A 14,739-nucleotide genomic window follows, 5' to 3' on the forward strand; every position below is an offset into this window, starting at 1 on the left:
CTTTTATGTGTGTTTTGTTAATACTCTTTTTCTCTTCACTTTTGATGAACATTTATTTCATACCGGTGGGAAAAAAATAATCAAATTTTTCACTTCACAGGAAACATTTACTCTGTAACGTTCTTCTCTGAAAACATTGTCTCAAACCGAGACACAGGCCTACTGGCACAATAGGGCAGACAAAAGCCTCCTCCTGAGGCTACACCCAAAATGGACCCYGAKTCASGAGWCCTTCACYTTTTGTAAGTTCTGCCTTATTAACATGTTGGGTCTTAAATCTCCAATCTTTTCAGGTGACGATGTCAACCACCCCAAACTTGCTACCCTCCAACTCACTTTGTTTACATATTTTGGGGCTCTGAGACAGTGAGATGTCCTTGGATTCAGGCTCAGAGAGGAATTGTTTTGTCTATAGATGGGAGAATGGTAGTTTTTAGAGCTGTACTAGAGAAGTACAAGAATACAGATGCATGAAAATATAGAAACTAAAAATCCTAAGGCATCATTTCCCCCCTTCAGAGGCCTGAAAAGGCCTTTACCTTGTCAGGTCTCTATTCTAGATATCTACTGATAGTATGTATCTAGCAACAATTAATATTTAACAGTAGTAAACCGAATTAGGATTACAGTTATTATGAACTGTTCTTTGGTCTAGGTCAGTTTGGTAACCATGACACGAGGGTGTGGAAGATCTACTCAAAACTCAAAGTAATGTATTTTGAATGTTGTCTAATATGAAAATTTGAAATTTAGATACCTATTTTTGACTAGGATCATATACAGACTTTAGTTCCATTCCTGTACCAMAGTTAGCAACTGCGTAGATCGCAAGTACAGAAACCCTTGTTTTAAACTACATCATCTCCGTTTGCATCAGTCTCTGTTTTTCCAGTTGTTTCAGGAGCAGAAGCCTTCTTAACTCGGAAATAGTGAATCCAGGGTCCTTTGCCAGCAACTTTGACTGCAGTAAGGGTTGTCAGCAGGACTTGGAATGGTCCTCTCCATTTGGCCTGTAAGGGATCACTGTCCCACCACTTAACATAGACCCAGTCTCCAGGTTGGAAGGGATGTGCAGGCATGTCCAGTCCTATGGGTCTTGATAACACGATGTAATTCTGGAGCTTCTGCAAAGTGTAACTTAAAACTATTAGATATCTCTGCAAATCAAGCTTGTTTTGAGCGTTACATTCATGCATTTAGCTTTATCACTTGTCTGGGATAAGTAGGGAATTTCCAAATCTCAAATAATTCCCCACATTTGACTAACTTTCCCAATCACTGGGGGACCAACCCCAAAGGAACCCCAAACTTTGGAACTGTATGGTTAAGTAAAACTTCCACCATTTGCCTTGCTGTGTTASTGTGACAGTGGTAAGGCTCAGACCATGCACTAAAAGTGTCAATCTGACACCAGTACATACCTGTATCCTTTTACGTGGTAACTCAGCAAAATCTATTTGCCAATAATCTCCAGGAAAGTCCCTTGTCTCTGTTGTTTCAAAAACAACTATTTTGTTCATGTTCGGGTCATTCTTATAGCAGATTTCACATTTATCTGTTATAAACTGCACAATATCAGTCACTTCCTTTTCTATTACTACCCTTTCCAGAAGTTTCATAGAGTTCTTTGTTTCCCTATGTGTTTCCTCATGCTCTCACTGCAGTGGAATTACAATCTGTCTTTCTAATGTAATAGTCCATTCACTTTCTTTGGTTTCAGCCTTTGTGCCAGAAAACTGATGATCTTTCTGATCATATTTTGCAGCAAAGTTTGACAGACCAATTTCCWTCTTGATGACTTTGGTCAGTTCTAGATTTTTCACTGATGTTATCAGTTCAGCTCTCTGTGATTATACATCTGATACCAAAGCTTTTGCTTTGTTTACCTGGTTGGCAGTTTGTTTACCAGGTTGCCATCTTGCCTGAATCTGTTTTTGTCTGCATACAGCTCCCAGTCAGGGTCTTGTAGTGGCACATCCTTCAGGTCTGGTCTGCTGGAATAGGCTTCTTCCACAGTCTGCAAACAATTACAGTCAGATATATTATTAGTTAGTGTCGGGAAGAGAGACATGCCAGGATTGACAGCAAACGTTTTCAGAATAGCATTATCCTGTTCCAGTAATGTGGCATGAGGTGCCTGTCGTCGGAGTTCACAGAACAAACTTACAGTGAGCTGGATCCAGCTGTTAAATGCAGCAATTCTTGGCTGCTGCCTTTTTCATTTCCCTAGATTCTCTGCCAGCTGATTTCTGAATATAGCTCTGCTACTCTTTAAACTCTTAGATAGGACAGTCTTGACGAGCTGATCCCTTCTCTCTCTTTCAGGATTTTTCCACTTATCTGTAAAGACTCCTTGGTGCATCTTATTCACAGGGATGTAGGAGAAGAGAGTTTTAAAATTTACTTCAGTAAGCCATCTTGAACTACTGGCTATTATTTTCTTGAAAAATCCTAATAGATTCTCCTAAGGAGAGTTTGGCAAATAGAGAAACTGAAAAMTTACCCAGGGTTTTCCCAATTTATATTTCAAAGATTGAAAGAGGGATCTCATGTCTCTCACCCCTGTGACACTGAAAGCTTTTACAATACTTTGACTCAGATTCCTTTCTAAAGAATTTAACACAGAATGCACTGCTCCAATATCCACCAGAAATTCAACACTGTCTTTTCCCAGCTTAGCTACAACCAAAGGTTCTGCTGGGAGAGAAGCCTTCAGTCCCTGTCATTTTGATTCTGATTTCTGTTCCACAATCATTTGGGGAGCTGAGGATCTCTTTTCCATCATGGGACAATCCTTTTTCCAATGTCCCTTATTCTTACAAAAGGCACATTGGTCTTTGTCCAAATGTAAAGAAGTACTCCTAGTTTTTCTTGGCTACCTCTCTTGCTGGAATGTTTATCCTTGTCATTGGAATCTCTGTCTCRAAATGCTTTCCAGGCTACATATAACAATTTACTCATGTCCGGTACCCCTTCTAACTTCTGCAGTTTTCTCCTTATATCACTTGTAGCCTGACCTACAAATAGATAAGACAAATGAACTTTTCCCTCAGTTGACTCAGGATCAATGTTCGTGTATTTAATCACAACATTTCTTAACCTTTCTAGAAAGTGAGATTCATCTAATCCCTGCTTTATGTTATGTAATTTAGACCAATTTACAGCTTTAGGAACACCATTCTTAGCCCGTACACTATGARTCTCTGGTATTGTTTTAGTCTATCCATTTGGTCTGCGATATTTGGGTTCCACCTTGGATCAGTTGTTGGGAAGATTTCAGCAGTGGTGCCTGGAAGTGTTCCACTTGCTGTTTGTGACTCTACAGAACAGTAGTAATGTGACTGTCATTGCATTTAAGTCAGTCCAGCCAGGGTTCTGTGTAGTAACTGCTCTCCGTACTAAGTCAGCAACCTTATCTGGGTTCTCTTTATACTTCCCAACAGTGGTTTTCCAATGTTCTAACTCCATAAGAGAGTATGGGACCTTTATGTATACAGGCCCTTGGTTACCGAGGGCCTCTCTTAGAGGGGCTTGTAAAACTGGTTCTCCCTGCTGTTGTCTGGCTCTCGTTCTCTTAGCTATGGGACTCCATTCTCTTAAGGCTCTTGTTGCAACTTTCCCCCTTTTTCACCTGGTAGTTGTTTCTTGGCGCTCCTCTCTGGAGGATTCATCTGAATCAGTACTACTCTCTGTTTCTGTTGGGCCTGTTAGTCTGGAGCTACCCGGCCGACTCGCCCCGGCAGCCCGATGCCAGGCAGTCCCAGCCACACCAGCYCCGCTGTCGCAGGCCGTGACGTCACCTTCCGGGCCCGCTGCGGAGTGAGCGGCGTTGCCCTGATGACCAGGCTGGGTATTGCCACCTGTGACAGCGGCAGCAGGGCCGCCCTCCGGCCGAGGGCTCCGCCCCCCGSTCCCACCCCCAGGGACCGGTTCCGCAAGCACCACTCCCACTCATTCCCTGGCACCAGCCCTGGGGGCGGTGCGATCGACTGCGGGGAGTGCCCCCCCTGCCCGCCTGTAGGCTCCACCTCCAAGGGACGGGAAGGCGGCAAGGTGGGCCAGAGCGAACCAGATATATCTGATTTCACTAAAATTCCAGGCCCCTTCCCTGGTGGGKATTGCAGGGGTTCATCCCCTTTCAGCCCCACTTCCTTCCCCCTTTTTAGCAGCGACGCTGTCGAGATCATGACCCCGCTGGCGGTCCTTCCCTGAGACGGCTGCACGGGAGAAAAGGAAGCGGGGGGGGACCGGAGCCAGACTCAGCAGAGTCACACGTGGCCTCCCTTTTAGAAGAGGCAGTATTAAATAAAAATTGATCTTTTCCTCTTCATCCTCTTTTTTCCTTAAAACCATCACATAGTAATGCCCCCGGATCCCTGTATAGGAATTGGAGTCATGAGAGCAAGTGTCCCCATGTGAGAAGCTGCATCCCATACCTACACTTGAAACACAAGACAAAAACAAGGAACACTGGGAATTTGAACTCTCAATTTCTCATGTAGTGCAGAACTCAGTTAACTTTTTGAACCGCCAAACACAGCACCGCTTCTCATTCGCTTACTCACGTGGCTCTGTTGCTGGGTTCTTGGACTCCGGCACCGCTTGGACTGCAGTGGCCACTCCCCAAAAGCCGGCCAGGGGGAGTTTGGATGCTACTCGGTCCAAAGTATTCTCAGGAGCCGCCTTGTCCCTTCTGGGTTTGCCAAAACTGATGTCTTACCAATCAGGCTAATCTGAAATAGAGGCCAGACAAACCTAAGAGAATGAAACTAGACAACTTTAATACAGGCCTAACAGGCCTACTCGTACATTAGGGCAGACAAAAGCCTCCTCCTGAGGCTACACCCAAAATGGACCCCRATTCACGAGACCTTCACCTTTTGWAAGTTCTGCCTTATTAACATATTGGGACTTAATTCTTCAATGATCTATTCAGGTGATGATGTCAACCACTCCAAACTTGCTACCCCCCAACTTGCTGTTGTTTACATATTTTGGGGCTCTGAGGCAGCGAGGTTCAGAGAGGAATTGTTTTGTCTAAAGATAGGAGAACGGTAGTTTTTAGAGATGTACTAAAGAAGTACAAGAATACAGATGCATGAAAATATAGAAACTAAAAATCCTAAGGCATCAGTATAGTGCTCAGAAAAGACAGACAGGTGACTATATTTGTATCCCCTTGTCTGCTCCAGCCAGCACAGTGTGAGAGTTCATTAACTTGATCGAAAGCAGAAGTGCCTTCTCTCTCCAATGCATTAAAGAGATACAGATTTGAACCAGCAGAGAACCTACTCTGTACTTGCTCCAACAGCCCTCTAAATTGCATCCTCACCAGGGGCTCAAAGACTGCAGCTTCCATAAAAGCAGTTCGTTTTTCAGATGTTGCTAAACTCATCCTTCAGCCTTTCAAATTCCTTTTGCAATGGGAGGTGCTGCCCAGTTTCTGCTACAGTGCTCTTCAAGGGCACCTGCCAAGGGGTGTCATCCCTGCAATGGGCACGGCTGGAGGGAACAGCTAAACCTGCTCAAGACTGATGTGGATTGTGCTTAAGCAATCCCTCAGAAAATCCCTGAGCTGCTCTTCAGACCTTACTAGGCAGTTTCTACAAAACATGAAAATATTGATTTGAATGGAAGCAATCATCAGGTTGGATAAACACAGCAAGATCTTGCTGCTTTTTGGCTTTCCATGACCCACTTCACATGATGTTGCATATAGTAGGGCATACATGGGAATCAGGCTAAAACAGGGCTTGGCTAAAATGTATTTCCCAAGCTTCCTGCAGTTCTTTGGGATATCAGGCATCCTTTTCTGTCTGCCTGCCCAAGCTGGAGGAGCTGGTGAGGTGAGTGGACTTCGCAGGGCACAGCTCCCCATCCCTCTGTGTGCTGCTGGAATGGCACCCACTGCCTAGCAGCTGGGGAAGCCTGGCCAGAGGGAAGGAGCAGCTGAAGTAACAGGGAGCTGCTGCTGCTGCGTGTCTTAAAAGGTGAGAATGGCCTCCATGAGGCAGAGAAGGGAAGGAAGGGAGGGACTTGGCAGCCAGCTGAGCAGGGAATGGATGGTGCCTGGCTCTCCACAGGAATTGTGGACCAGTTGGCAAAGGCAAGAGAACAGACAGCTCTATTTTCCTATGGCTAGCCAAGGGAGTACAACTTTACTGTGACTCTTCAATTTATCACTGGCTACCTGCAAAAAGGTTCTGCATTTTGCATATTTTTATGCAAGCACAGCAGAACAAGAGCCACCTCTTGGGAAAATCACCACAGGACATTAACACCCTTTATGTCACAGTGGCTACAGCTGCAGCAGCAAGATGAAAAGGTCCAGGGCATGGATCCCATCACTGGCACCAGAACATCTGTGCTGTTTAACTGCTGATGTGTTTATTGGCACAGGTTTGACCTGTGCCAACAGTTCCAGGCAATGCCAGGGAGTGTTTTGATGCTTAGGATTTTTCACAAAAGGCCCTTTCCTTTTTGGGGCAAGAGATCTTACCTACATGATTGCAAATTGTGCCACTTACTGTCAGGACTGCAGAAGGAGCCCTGGCCTGGTTCATTTGGGGGTGGAGATACAGAGAGTGGGGCCAAAACTCGTCTGTTTCTGAGTAAAAATTTAGAACTATTATTGTAACTATTTTAAATAATAAACCATAGCCATGCCATTAAGATTAGCAAGTAGAATATACTAAACTGTATGTTTGGACACTTACTAAAATTGTGAATGAGCAAGTCAGATATATTGAGTCTGCATTAGTTTTCATGTAAAAATACCTAACAAATGCTAAATTGAGTAGCTTATAAAACCCATGATTCTCTGACTTTATACATTTTATTTTATTGCCTGTCAGGCTCTGGAAAGTTGTCTGTTTCCAATCTAGGGCAAGCAACATGTAACAGCACAACAATCAGCAGTGATCAAAGCTACATCAACTGCAGTTTCATTTTTTTTCATTGATACCAAATACTATTTGCTGTGGTGCACACCAGCTATGTAGGATCCTTTGCTCCAGAGAGATTAGTTCTCAGTGAGGCACATGGCACTGAACAAGCCAACTGTGCATGTTGTTTACAATGTCTGCTCTGAGAAGTGGCTCTATTATCAGCAGAAACGCTGCTGGGGCAGGCAGATTTTCTTAAAATGTCAAAGTTATCATTACTCTCACTTCATCAAAGATCTCATTGAGACAAATTGTGGTGACAGTCACCCCTTTCTGGTGATTCTGCTTGTCAGGAGGTCTAATTCGTCTGTCTCCCAAACTGCAGGCTCCTTTTTTATGGCAGGACACGAGTCTACCTCAGCTTCACATAACATGTGATGTTCCTCCATTCTGAAAGCCACAGGGATGCAATGAGAGGAAGGCAGTGTCCTGAGATAGCATTTCTCTTTCCACTCCAGATTGCTCCGAGGAGTTCCCTGTGAACATCTCAGAGTTTTGATCTCTCTTTAAAACCCTATCCTGCGGTGATGCTTATGAAGCTTGACTCGCAGCAGTCACCAAGGAGGTTCAGCAAGTTGAGATGAGCGCTTATCAAGTCAGTGTGACTCCACCAGGCATCCTGCCCTCCCAGCAGCCTTCCTCAGTGCACCCCACTGCCTGAAGCTTTCACGGCAGTTTTCAGAAAAAAAAGACCCCCTTCTCTTCATCAGTGAAAGAGTCTAGTGGGACAGGTCTCCCTAGAGTAGAGTCGCTCTCAGGGCGTGTTTCCCTCTTTCCCCGCTCTCTGCTCCATTTCCACAGCAAGTGCCCAAGTTCCTCAGCAGGTTTTAAATAGAAATCAGCAGGAAGGGCAGGCAAGGTTGATTAGTTTGCACACAGCAGGAGGTGCTAGTGCAGTCATCAAGAATTGACATATCAATTTCAGACCGGGGATAGAGAGACAGCAAAGATGATACACCACACACACAAATTGCCACTCAGCATCACTGAAAAGGCTCCAAGAAGAAAGGCACTATTTGCTTGTGGCATAACGCTGCTGCCTTCCGATCAGCCTCTCCAGATTTATACCCATGCTGCTCCTTGTACCCCTTTTTCCAAAGGAAAAACTGCAGCCTGGGATTAACAATTCTCTTAAAAAAAAACAAAACAAAACAAAAAAAAACCTAAAAAAGAAGAAAAAAGTTATATTAACAGATCACAATCACCGGCAAATCATTTGGAAAAGAAGAGCTCTTATCAATTTGAATAAAATCATTAAATAAATTCAGTATTTTATTATCTGTAAATAAGCAACTGAGGTACTGGCTGGGGATATTCTATGGTAGGAGAAGATATTTATCTCATTTTACTGTCACCATTAAATCCCAGAGAGCCTTTTCATTGATTAGCTCATTTTCATTTGTTCCAAACAGCCAAATGGCAGCAGAAAGCCATGCAGCACAGCAGTGACACAACAAAGTAATTCTGAAGGTAGATTTACTGATGTGAAAGCCAATAAAGGTTGTTTGGTCTTATTTTCCTCCAACCAGTGTACAAACTTGCCTCCATCATGTTATAAGCACATACTATAGTGTTGGCTTTCGCAAATATTAAGATGAGTGCTAAGTGTGTGTTAAACACATATTGTAGTGTTAGTTCTCGCAGAGATTAAAGGTAGATGCCATGTGTTGTGCATCATGATATAATATTGCCTTATTTGTAGAAGTTTAGTTATGTTTTTTTATATTATAGCAAAACTATACAAAAGCTGCAAAGAAAGTCACCAAAAAAACCCTGAATGGGGCCCTGATGGCAATGGTCCTTAAAGATAAGAAGCAGCTCAGAGCCCTTTGGGGTGGGTAGGCCATCACCCCAGGTCTATCAACTGTCAGGCCAGAACAGACCTGCCAGTGAAAGGGTGGGGGTGGAAGGAAAATTTTCCCAAAGGCTTTGGGAAAAATATCTGGTCGGAGGAGCTTGTAAAACATCCATCGTTTGTGGCACAAGGAGTCTGGCTGGCGAGAGCACCAACCTTTGGATGGGCTTAGCTGCCCTGACAGAAAGGTCAGGGGTGTTGGGACCCCTGTTATAAATACTTCTCTATTGACAAGGACTATCTGCTGAAGTTGTGGAATAGGGGTCACACAAACGTGACCCCAGGAGCATAAAACCACAAGACTGTAAAAAGGCGATCCATGTTAAAGTTACAAGGCAGATTTAAATATGCATAAATATCAATGAATAGGCATTAGGCTGATGTAACACAGAATGTATTTAAAGAAGTTTCTATCCATACCCAGCGTGCCTCTGGCAGATCGCCAAGCACCCAGTGCCCTATTCCTTTGCTTTTATGTACCCTATTGTCATTTATTAAAACCCTTTAAATTTTAACATGAAAGTGAATCTTGTTTTTCACWATCAGCCATCTCCAAGGCAAAGATGTCACATTCCAACCGTGGGGAACTGCGACGAGTTCTTTGAAAATGGATGGTCGAAAACGAAATGAAGTCAAATGAGACAAACTTTGTATCTGAGAACCATTTATTGGTAATGAAAACTGAAAATAAGTAGTTGACCACTAAAGGGGGCTGGAAAGGACAGCAAAAGAGAAAGGAAAATGGAAAAGGAATGGGTAGAGAGAGAAAGGAGACAGAGGGAGAGAGCGGGCGTTACCAGTAGTAGGACTCAGGGGGTGCTGTCAGTGTACACGTGACAGGGGTGAGCRTGCTGCTGCTGGAGAGAGCGCAGCTCGGGGAGAGGAGTGTGGGTCCCACGGTGATGGGCTGCTGGACTCATGGGTGAGTGGACACTCGGACAGGTCCGTGACCCTGGGTGGAGTCGAAGCAAGGATTGCGGTGGCAGGCAAGGTCAGAGGCAGGCAGGTGGCTCAGGCAAGTGTCCCGTCCTGCTTGAAAAGAGGGAGTTGGGGAGGAGTCTTTTAATAGATTTCTTGGACAAAAAATAAAGCGCAAATGCGGCAATATTATATCTGAGAACTGTTTATAGATGAGGGTAAGTGTTCCTACCACTTCCTACCAAGGGGGGATAGAAAAGGGAACAAAGAGGGAAAAAGAGAAACGGAGAGAGACAGAATAGCAGACAGATTGTTACCGCTGTACCCCGGGCACCCCATCGACGTCAGTTTGGAAGAAGGAGCGTGTGTGCTGCGAACCGCAAGGAGCCTGCGCGGCTCCCGGGACAGGCTGGGCGCGATTTCCAAACAGCAGCGGCTGCGTGTCCCTACCATTGGCGAAGAACACGTTGCCGTGGCTACGGGCACACTCACGAGATAGCTGCAGCTGCTGTGGGCAGGCTGGGGCTGCGGGCACTGCCAGACACACGGCTGTGGGCAGGCTGGGGCTGTGGGCAGGCTGGCTGCTGTGGGCTGCTGCGGGACCCACGACAGTGGCTGCTGCAGGTGGTGGCTCCTTCGGGAAGACAGCAAACACGAGGTTGTCGCAGGGTCAAGCTGCCTCGGGGAAGCGGCAAAATAGAGCACACGGGCAGGACAGGTGCGGACAGGGAAGGCAGGACCACACGGATTAAAGAAAAGAAAAAGCGAGGGAGTGAGGGGAGGCCAAGGTGACCCTCCAGGCGGGTCCCTGCTCCTTCAAAGAACTCAAAAGGAAAATGGCCCCCGCTGTGTCGCAGTTAGCTGCTTTTATATGCCTCGCCCTCCTATAGCCCGCGCGCTTTTTTCCCGGGCATCTGGGCATCTGCCGCACCAACAAGGTGGGGGCACGGTGCTTACAGACCAGTGTGGGAAGCTGTCTGTGCCATGACTGGCTGCCAGGCAAAACCTCCTGAGGGACAGAGCTCCCAGCACATAACACATGTTGAGGCATAAATAAAAATCAGATTGGTCTCTCTCAGCAAGACAGGCGGCAGCTGGGTCAGGCGAAGGAGCGGGGCGAGGCAGACACTGCAGTTGAGGCTTGGAGAGCAGCCGGCGTCCTGCCAAGCACCCAGGAGGAGGGGAGGCAGATACCTTGGGGGCAAGTGACAGCTAGCCAGGGCAAAATCCAGGCAGGCTGGAGCCAGAGCAAAAAGGACCCCTCAGCAGCAAGTCCACCAGTGGTGAGCAACAAAGAGCAAAAAACCCAGCCACACGCCCACAGGGACAGGTGCCCCGCCAAAGTCCASCTCCCCAAAACTCAGCTCCCAAGCCTCACTTCTCCGAAGTCCAGCTCCCCAAAGTCCAGCTCTCAAGGTTTATGGCACAGTTGATTTTTATACCTCCTGGCTCCTCCCAAAGTCTGCCTGCTGACCAGGAGACCATTGGTCCAGTCCAAGCTTCTTCCATTGGTGGAGCCCTTCCACCATCTGATTGGAGAAATGTCTCTGGGGAGGGCAGTGTCTCCTGGTGCCCATGTGAGGTGTTGCCAGGTTAAATCCCCTCAGAAACAAGGCTTCAGCTCCTGGTTGCCTCCTGCAGGCTGCACACGTGCACCCCTTCCCCCACATGCCTCTGACAATCAGTGTTGAGGCAAACCAAGATTAACATGGCTCCTCACAAAAGGCAAGCTCTTCGGGCTGGTGGTGGATGTCATAACTGTAATTTAGCAAACCTGTGTGTGGAAATCTGATGGGTTATTTATAAAGTTCTCCCATGTAAATATTGATGAGCCAACTGTTCAGTTAGGTTACTCAGCATACATAGAGTGTGTGTATTTGTGAACCAGAAACCTAAAAAGCTTAGCCAACAATGAAACTATCTGGATAAGAAAAGACACCCTTCATGGCCTGCAGGCCTGTAGTTGCGATTACCCAATACAAGCAGTATCAGTGTCATGACTGATATCAATGATCCATTCTTTGTTTCCTACAGCTCCATGTCAGACCTTTACCAAGGTCATTTGCATTTGAAAAATATAAACAAATCGAAGTGCTCAAATTGGTTACTTTTCCCTACGAATCTTGACCTCTCCCTGCTGTTATTAAGTTTTTGGGTCTGAAAGCCATCGGTCCTTATGTCTTCTCCGAGGTCCAGCTGCAAGTGGACTGCAGTCCACAGGTTTGTACCTTTGTATGCCATCCACAGAAATCATATCAGAGCCAGGTCAGAGCCAGGTAGTATATGGGGTGCAATATATTTTTGTCCTAGATCGTACATCACTGACAAATGAAAGAAAAGAGAAAGAAAACAAAGGTGCTTTGTGGCCTAAGGAAGAACTAAAAATTTCTTCCCATACTGTAAAACTGCAACAGAATCTTAGGAAAACTATTTGACAACCTGCAAGTGTTACATCTCCTCTACACCTCTGAGAGACCATTATGATTTTCATTTCTATCACTGTGATAGAGAAACTCAAAGCAGTTGAAACTCTGCATCAGGTCATTGGCAACTTTTTTTGACCACAGGTATCTGAACAGTCCAAAAGGAGCAAAAAGTCTTAACTTAAAGGCAGACCAGAGCTGGAGCTCCAAGTTTGTGGTAACTGAAAAGGAAGATTCTTCAAGCTGTGCTTCGCCATGGTTAGTGGCATGATACTATTTGCAATCCTATCCACTTAAAAGTGAAGGTGATGGAATTGTATTATCGGCCTCCTGCTGAATAGAGGAAAAGCTGAGATGTAGTTTCAGATAATTCAGGAAGTGATTTCAGTTTAAAACCTAACCTAAAACCATGGGAGTGGGGAAATCGGGAAAATGGACCTGTTAGAATTTGTCAATGCTCCAAAACCATTACATTCTGTAAATACAGCTTCCTTTTTCATGAAGTTTTGGCAAAATTCAACTTTAAGTTCAATTGAAATGTGCCTTTTGTTCAAAATATCTTACCTGTCTATTAGCCAGACCATCTCTTCTATTGTCTAGAAGTCAGAGAGCCCAACACCTGGTGTAAAATCCAACACACACTTCTTTCCTTTCTGAAACAGAATAATTTTCCTGATTTTTCTTTCCTTCCTTTGCCCTTTTTTCTTAATTCTACCCTTCCCCCCCCCCCAGCAGGAATAGTATGTTAGGACTAATACCAGTTAAGCTGTTAATGATATGTCTCCTGCCTTCTTTTTTTTTCTATGGAAATGCAGAAACAAGACAATTCCTCAACTCTCTGTCAGTGCCACTAACTTAAGATAGTTTTCTCACCAATGTATAGCAGCAAGGAGAAGTGCATTCGTGAATAAATTGGCATCTTGCCCTAGTTTTGTAGTGATTTGATGTTAGGACCTAACAAGAGCTACTTGAATGCTTCAGACACTTTTCCTTTCTCCTTTCTCTCTTGCACTCCTTCTGCTATCCTATTTCTTCCACTCTGGAGGGCTTTTCTGCAAATTACAATGTCTTGTGATGGCTATTTTGCTAACAATGTATCAGAGTTCATATTAACTTGCATACCCAGTATTTTACTTGTACCTGGTACATCATTGTTTACTATTCAGTGACCCTCTGCATAACACAGGCTGTTAAATGCAGACCTGGAATTTACTTTGCCTTTTTCTAAATAATCTTTGTCCTCCCCATGAGGGAGCTTCTTCCCATTAGCTTTACCTGGATACTGAAGACCCGCTCCACAAGACTGGATATTTAGTAGCATGCACAGGACTTTTACCTTCTAGTAGTGCAGCAGTAAAATTTTCCATTCCCATTTTTCAATAAGCCTCTTTAACAAAACTGTACTAAAGCTTTTGTGGTAACTTTTGTCCAGAGATTCAGGAAATTCATTTCATTTCCTTCAGTGGAGATTTTGGCTTATCACAACAAAGTCAGATCCTTTGAGTTTTCATTGCATTAGTCCTGCTAGGGAAAGCTGAGCATTAAACCCCCAAACACATAACAGTTTATGTATTTAAATACATTAAACAACAGGCAAGCAGGCATTACCAAGGTCTAAAATGCAGAATGTTTGCAACTTTATTGAGATTTTCTTTCTCTTCTTTACCATTGAATTCTGAAGACTTCGAACAAAGGGACCCAGCCAGACCAAAGACTCTCCTCTGAAACAGAAGATTAAATGTAAATACTGAATGGCATATCCTTAAAACATGGAGATGAGATTGTCAAAAGACTTAGTAGCTATTGTATTTTTAGTTGTTCTAGGCTTAAGGGGAAGAGAGTCACTTGTTGGGTAAATTAATACAAAATTTCCTACTCATGCTATGTTTAAAATTATCTTTGTGTCCCCAGTTTTAAGGATTCAATTCACTTCTGAYTGAAAATTTGTTTCTTCATTTGCTCTCATTTGCCAGTATTTCCTGCTGAGAGGTGTAATATACCTTGGTATATTATGGCAAAGGAAGGGCAATACAGATCCTACTGAACATGGATTTTATGGGCTCAGAAAATTGGGACATAAGGTACATCTAAAATTCACTGCACTTCAGCCAAAAGAAAAAAAATCATTGGCTATGCCATTTCATGGTTGAGGCAGTAAAAAAACAAAGATTGTGCCTTCACTAAAAAAACAATAGTGTTAGCAGGAAATAATTAGTAAGGCACATCTGCATCACTTAAAATCCCCAAGGGCCCAGGCACCTTGTGATTTTGTTGTCAGATAAGTAAATAAAGTAAGTGTTGTGTCCCAAACTAGGGACTCACCTGACCCCTAACTGACCTTGGGAGACTGTATGGACACAATGGAAATAGGATACCAAATTCTCAGCTTTGCATGGGAAACCCCTCTGAATGCCCCTTGGTGGGCACAGGCAAATCAATTTGCATCGATGGCAAACAGATTTTTTCCCCTTCCTGCTCTGAGGTGCTCCAGACCTGGACTCCCTTCCTGATGTGATCTCTTGCAAGGGTCCAGCTCTTGGATGGTTCCCTGCCTCAGAGGAGCATTTCTATCTTCATCACCCACGGGCAGAGGGCTGTG

General features: G+C 44.6%; 1 long non-coding RNA gene across 1 annotated transcript; it reads right to left on the reverse strand.

The window, feature by feature from the left end:
- Positions 1-228: 228 nt before the first annotated feature.
- LOC130582492 (uncharacterized) lies at positions 229-3,840 on the reverse strand. Its single transcript, XR_008966318.1, has 3 exons — positions 3,632-3,840; positions 1,887-2,017; positions 229-1,124 (listed from the first exon to the last, which is right to left on the reverse strand). It is a non-coding gene; the product is annotated as an uncharacterized LOC130582492 (long non-coding RNA).
- Between the last annotated feature and the right edge of the window lie 10,899 nt (positions 3,841-14,739).

Source organism: Malurus melanocephalus, unplaced genomic scaffold, assembly GCF_030028575.1.
Source record: "Malurus melanocephalus ecotype Western Australia unplaced genomic scaffold, MMel_1.1 scaffold_499, whole genome shotgun sequence".
NCBI lineage: Eukaryota > Metazoa > Chordata > Aves > Passeriformes > Maluridae > Malurus > Malurus melanocephalus.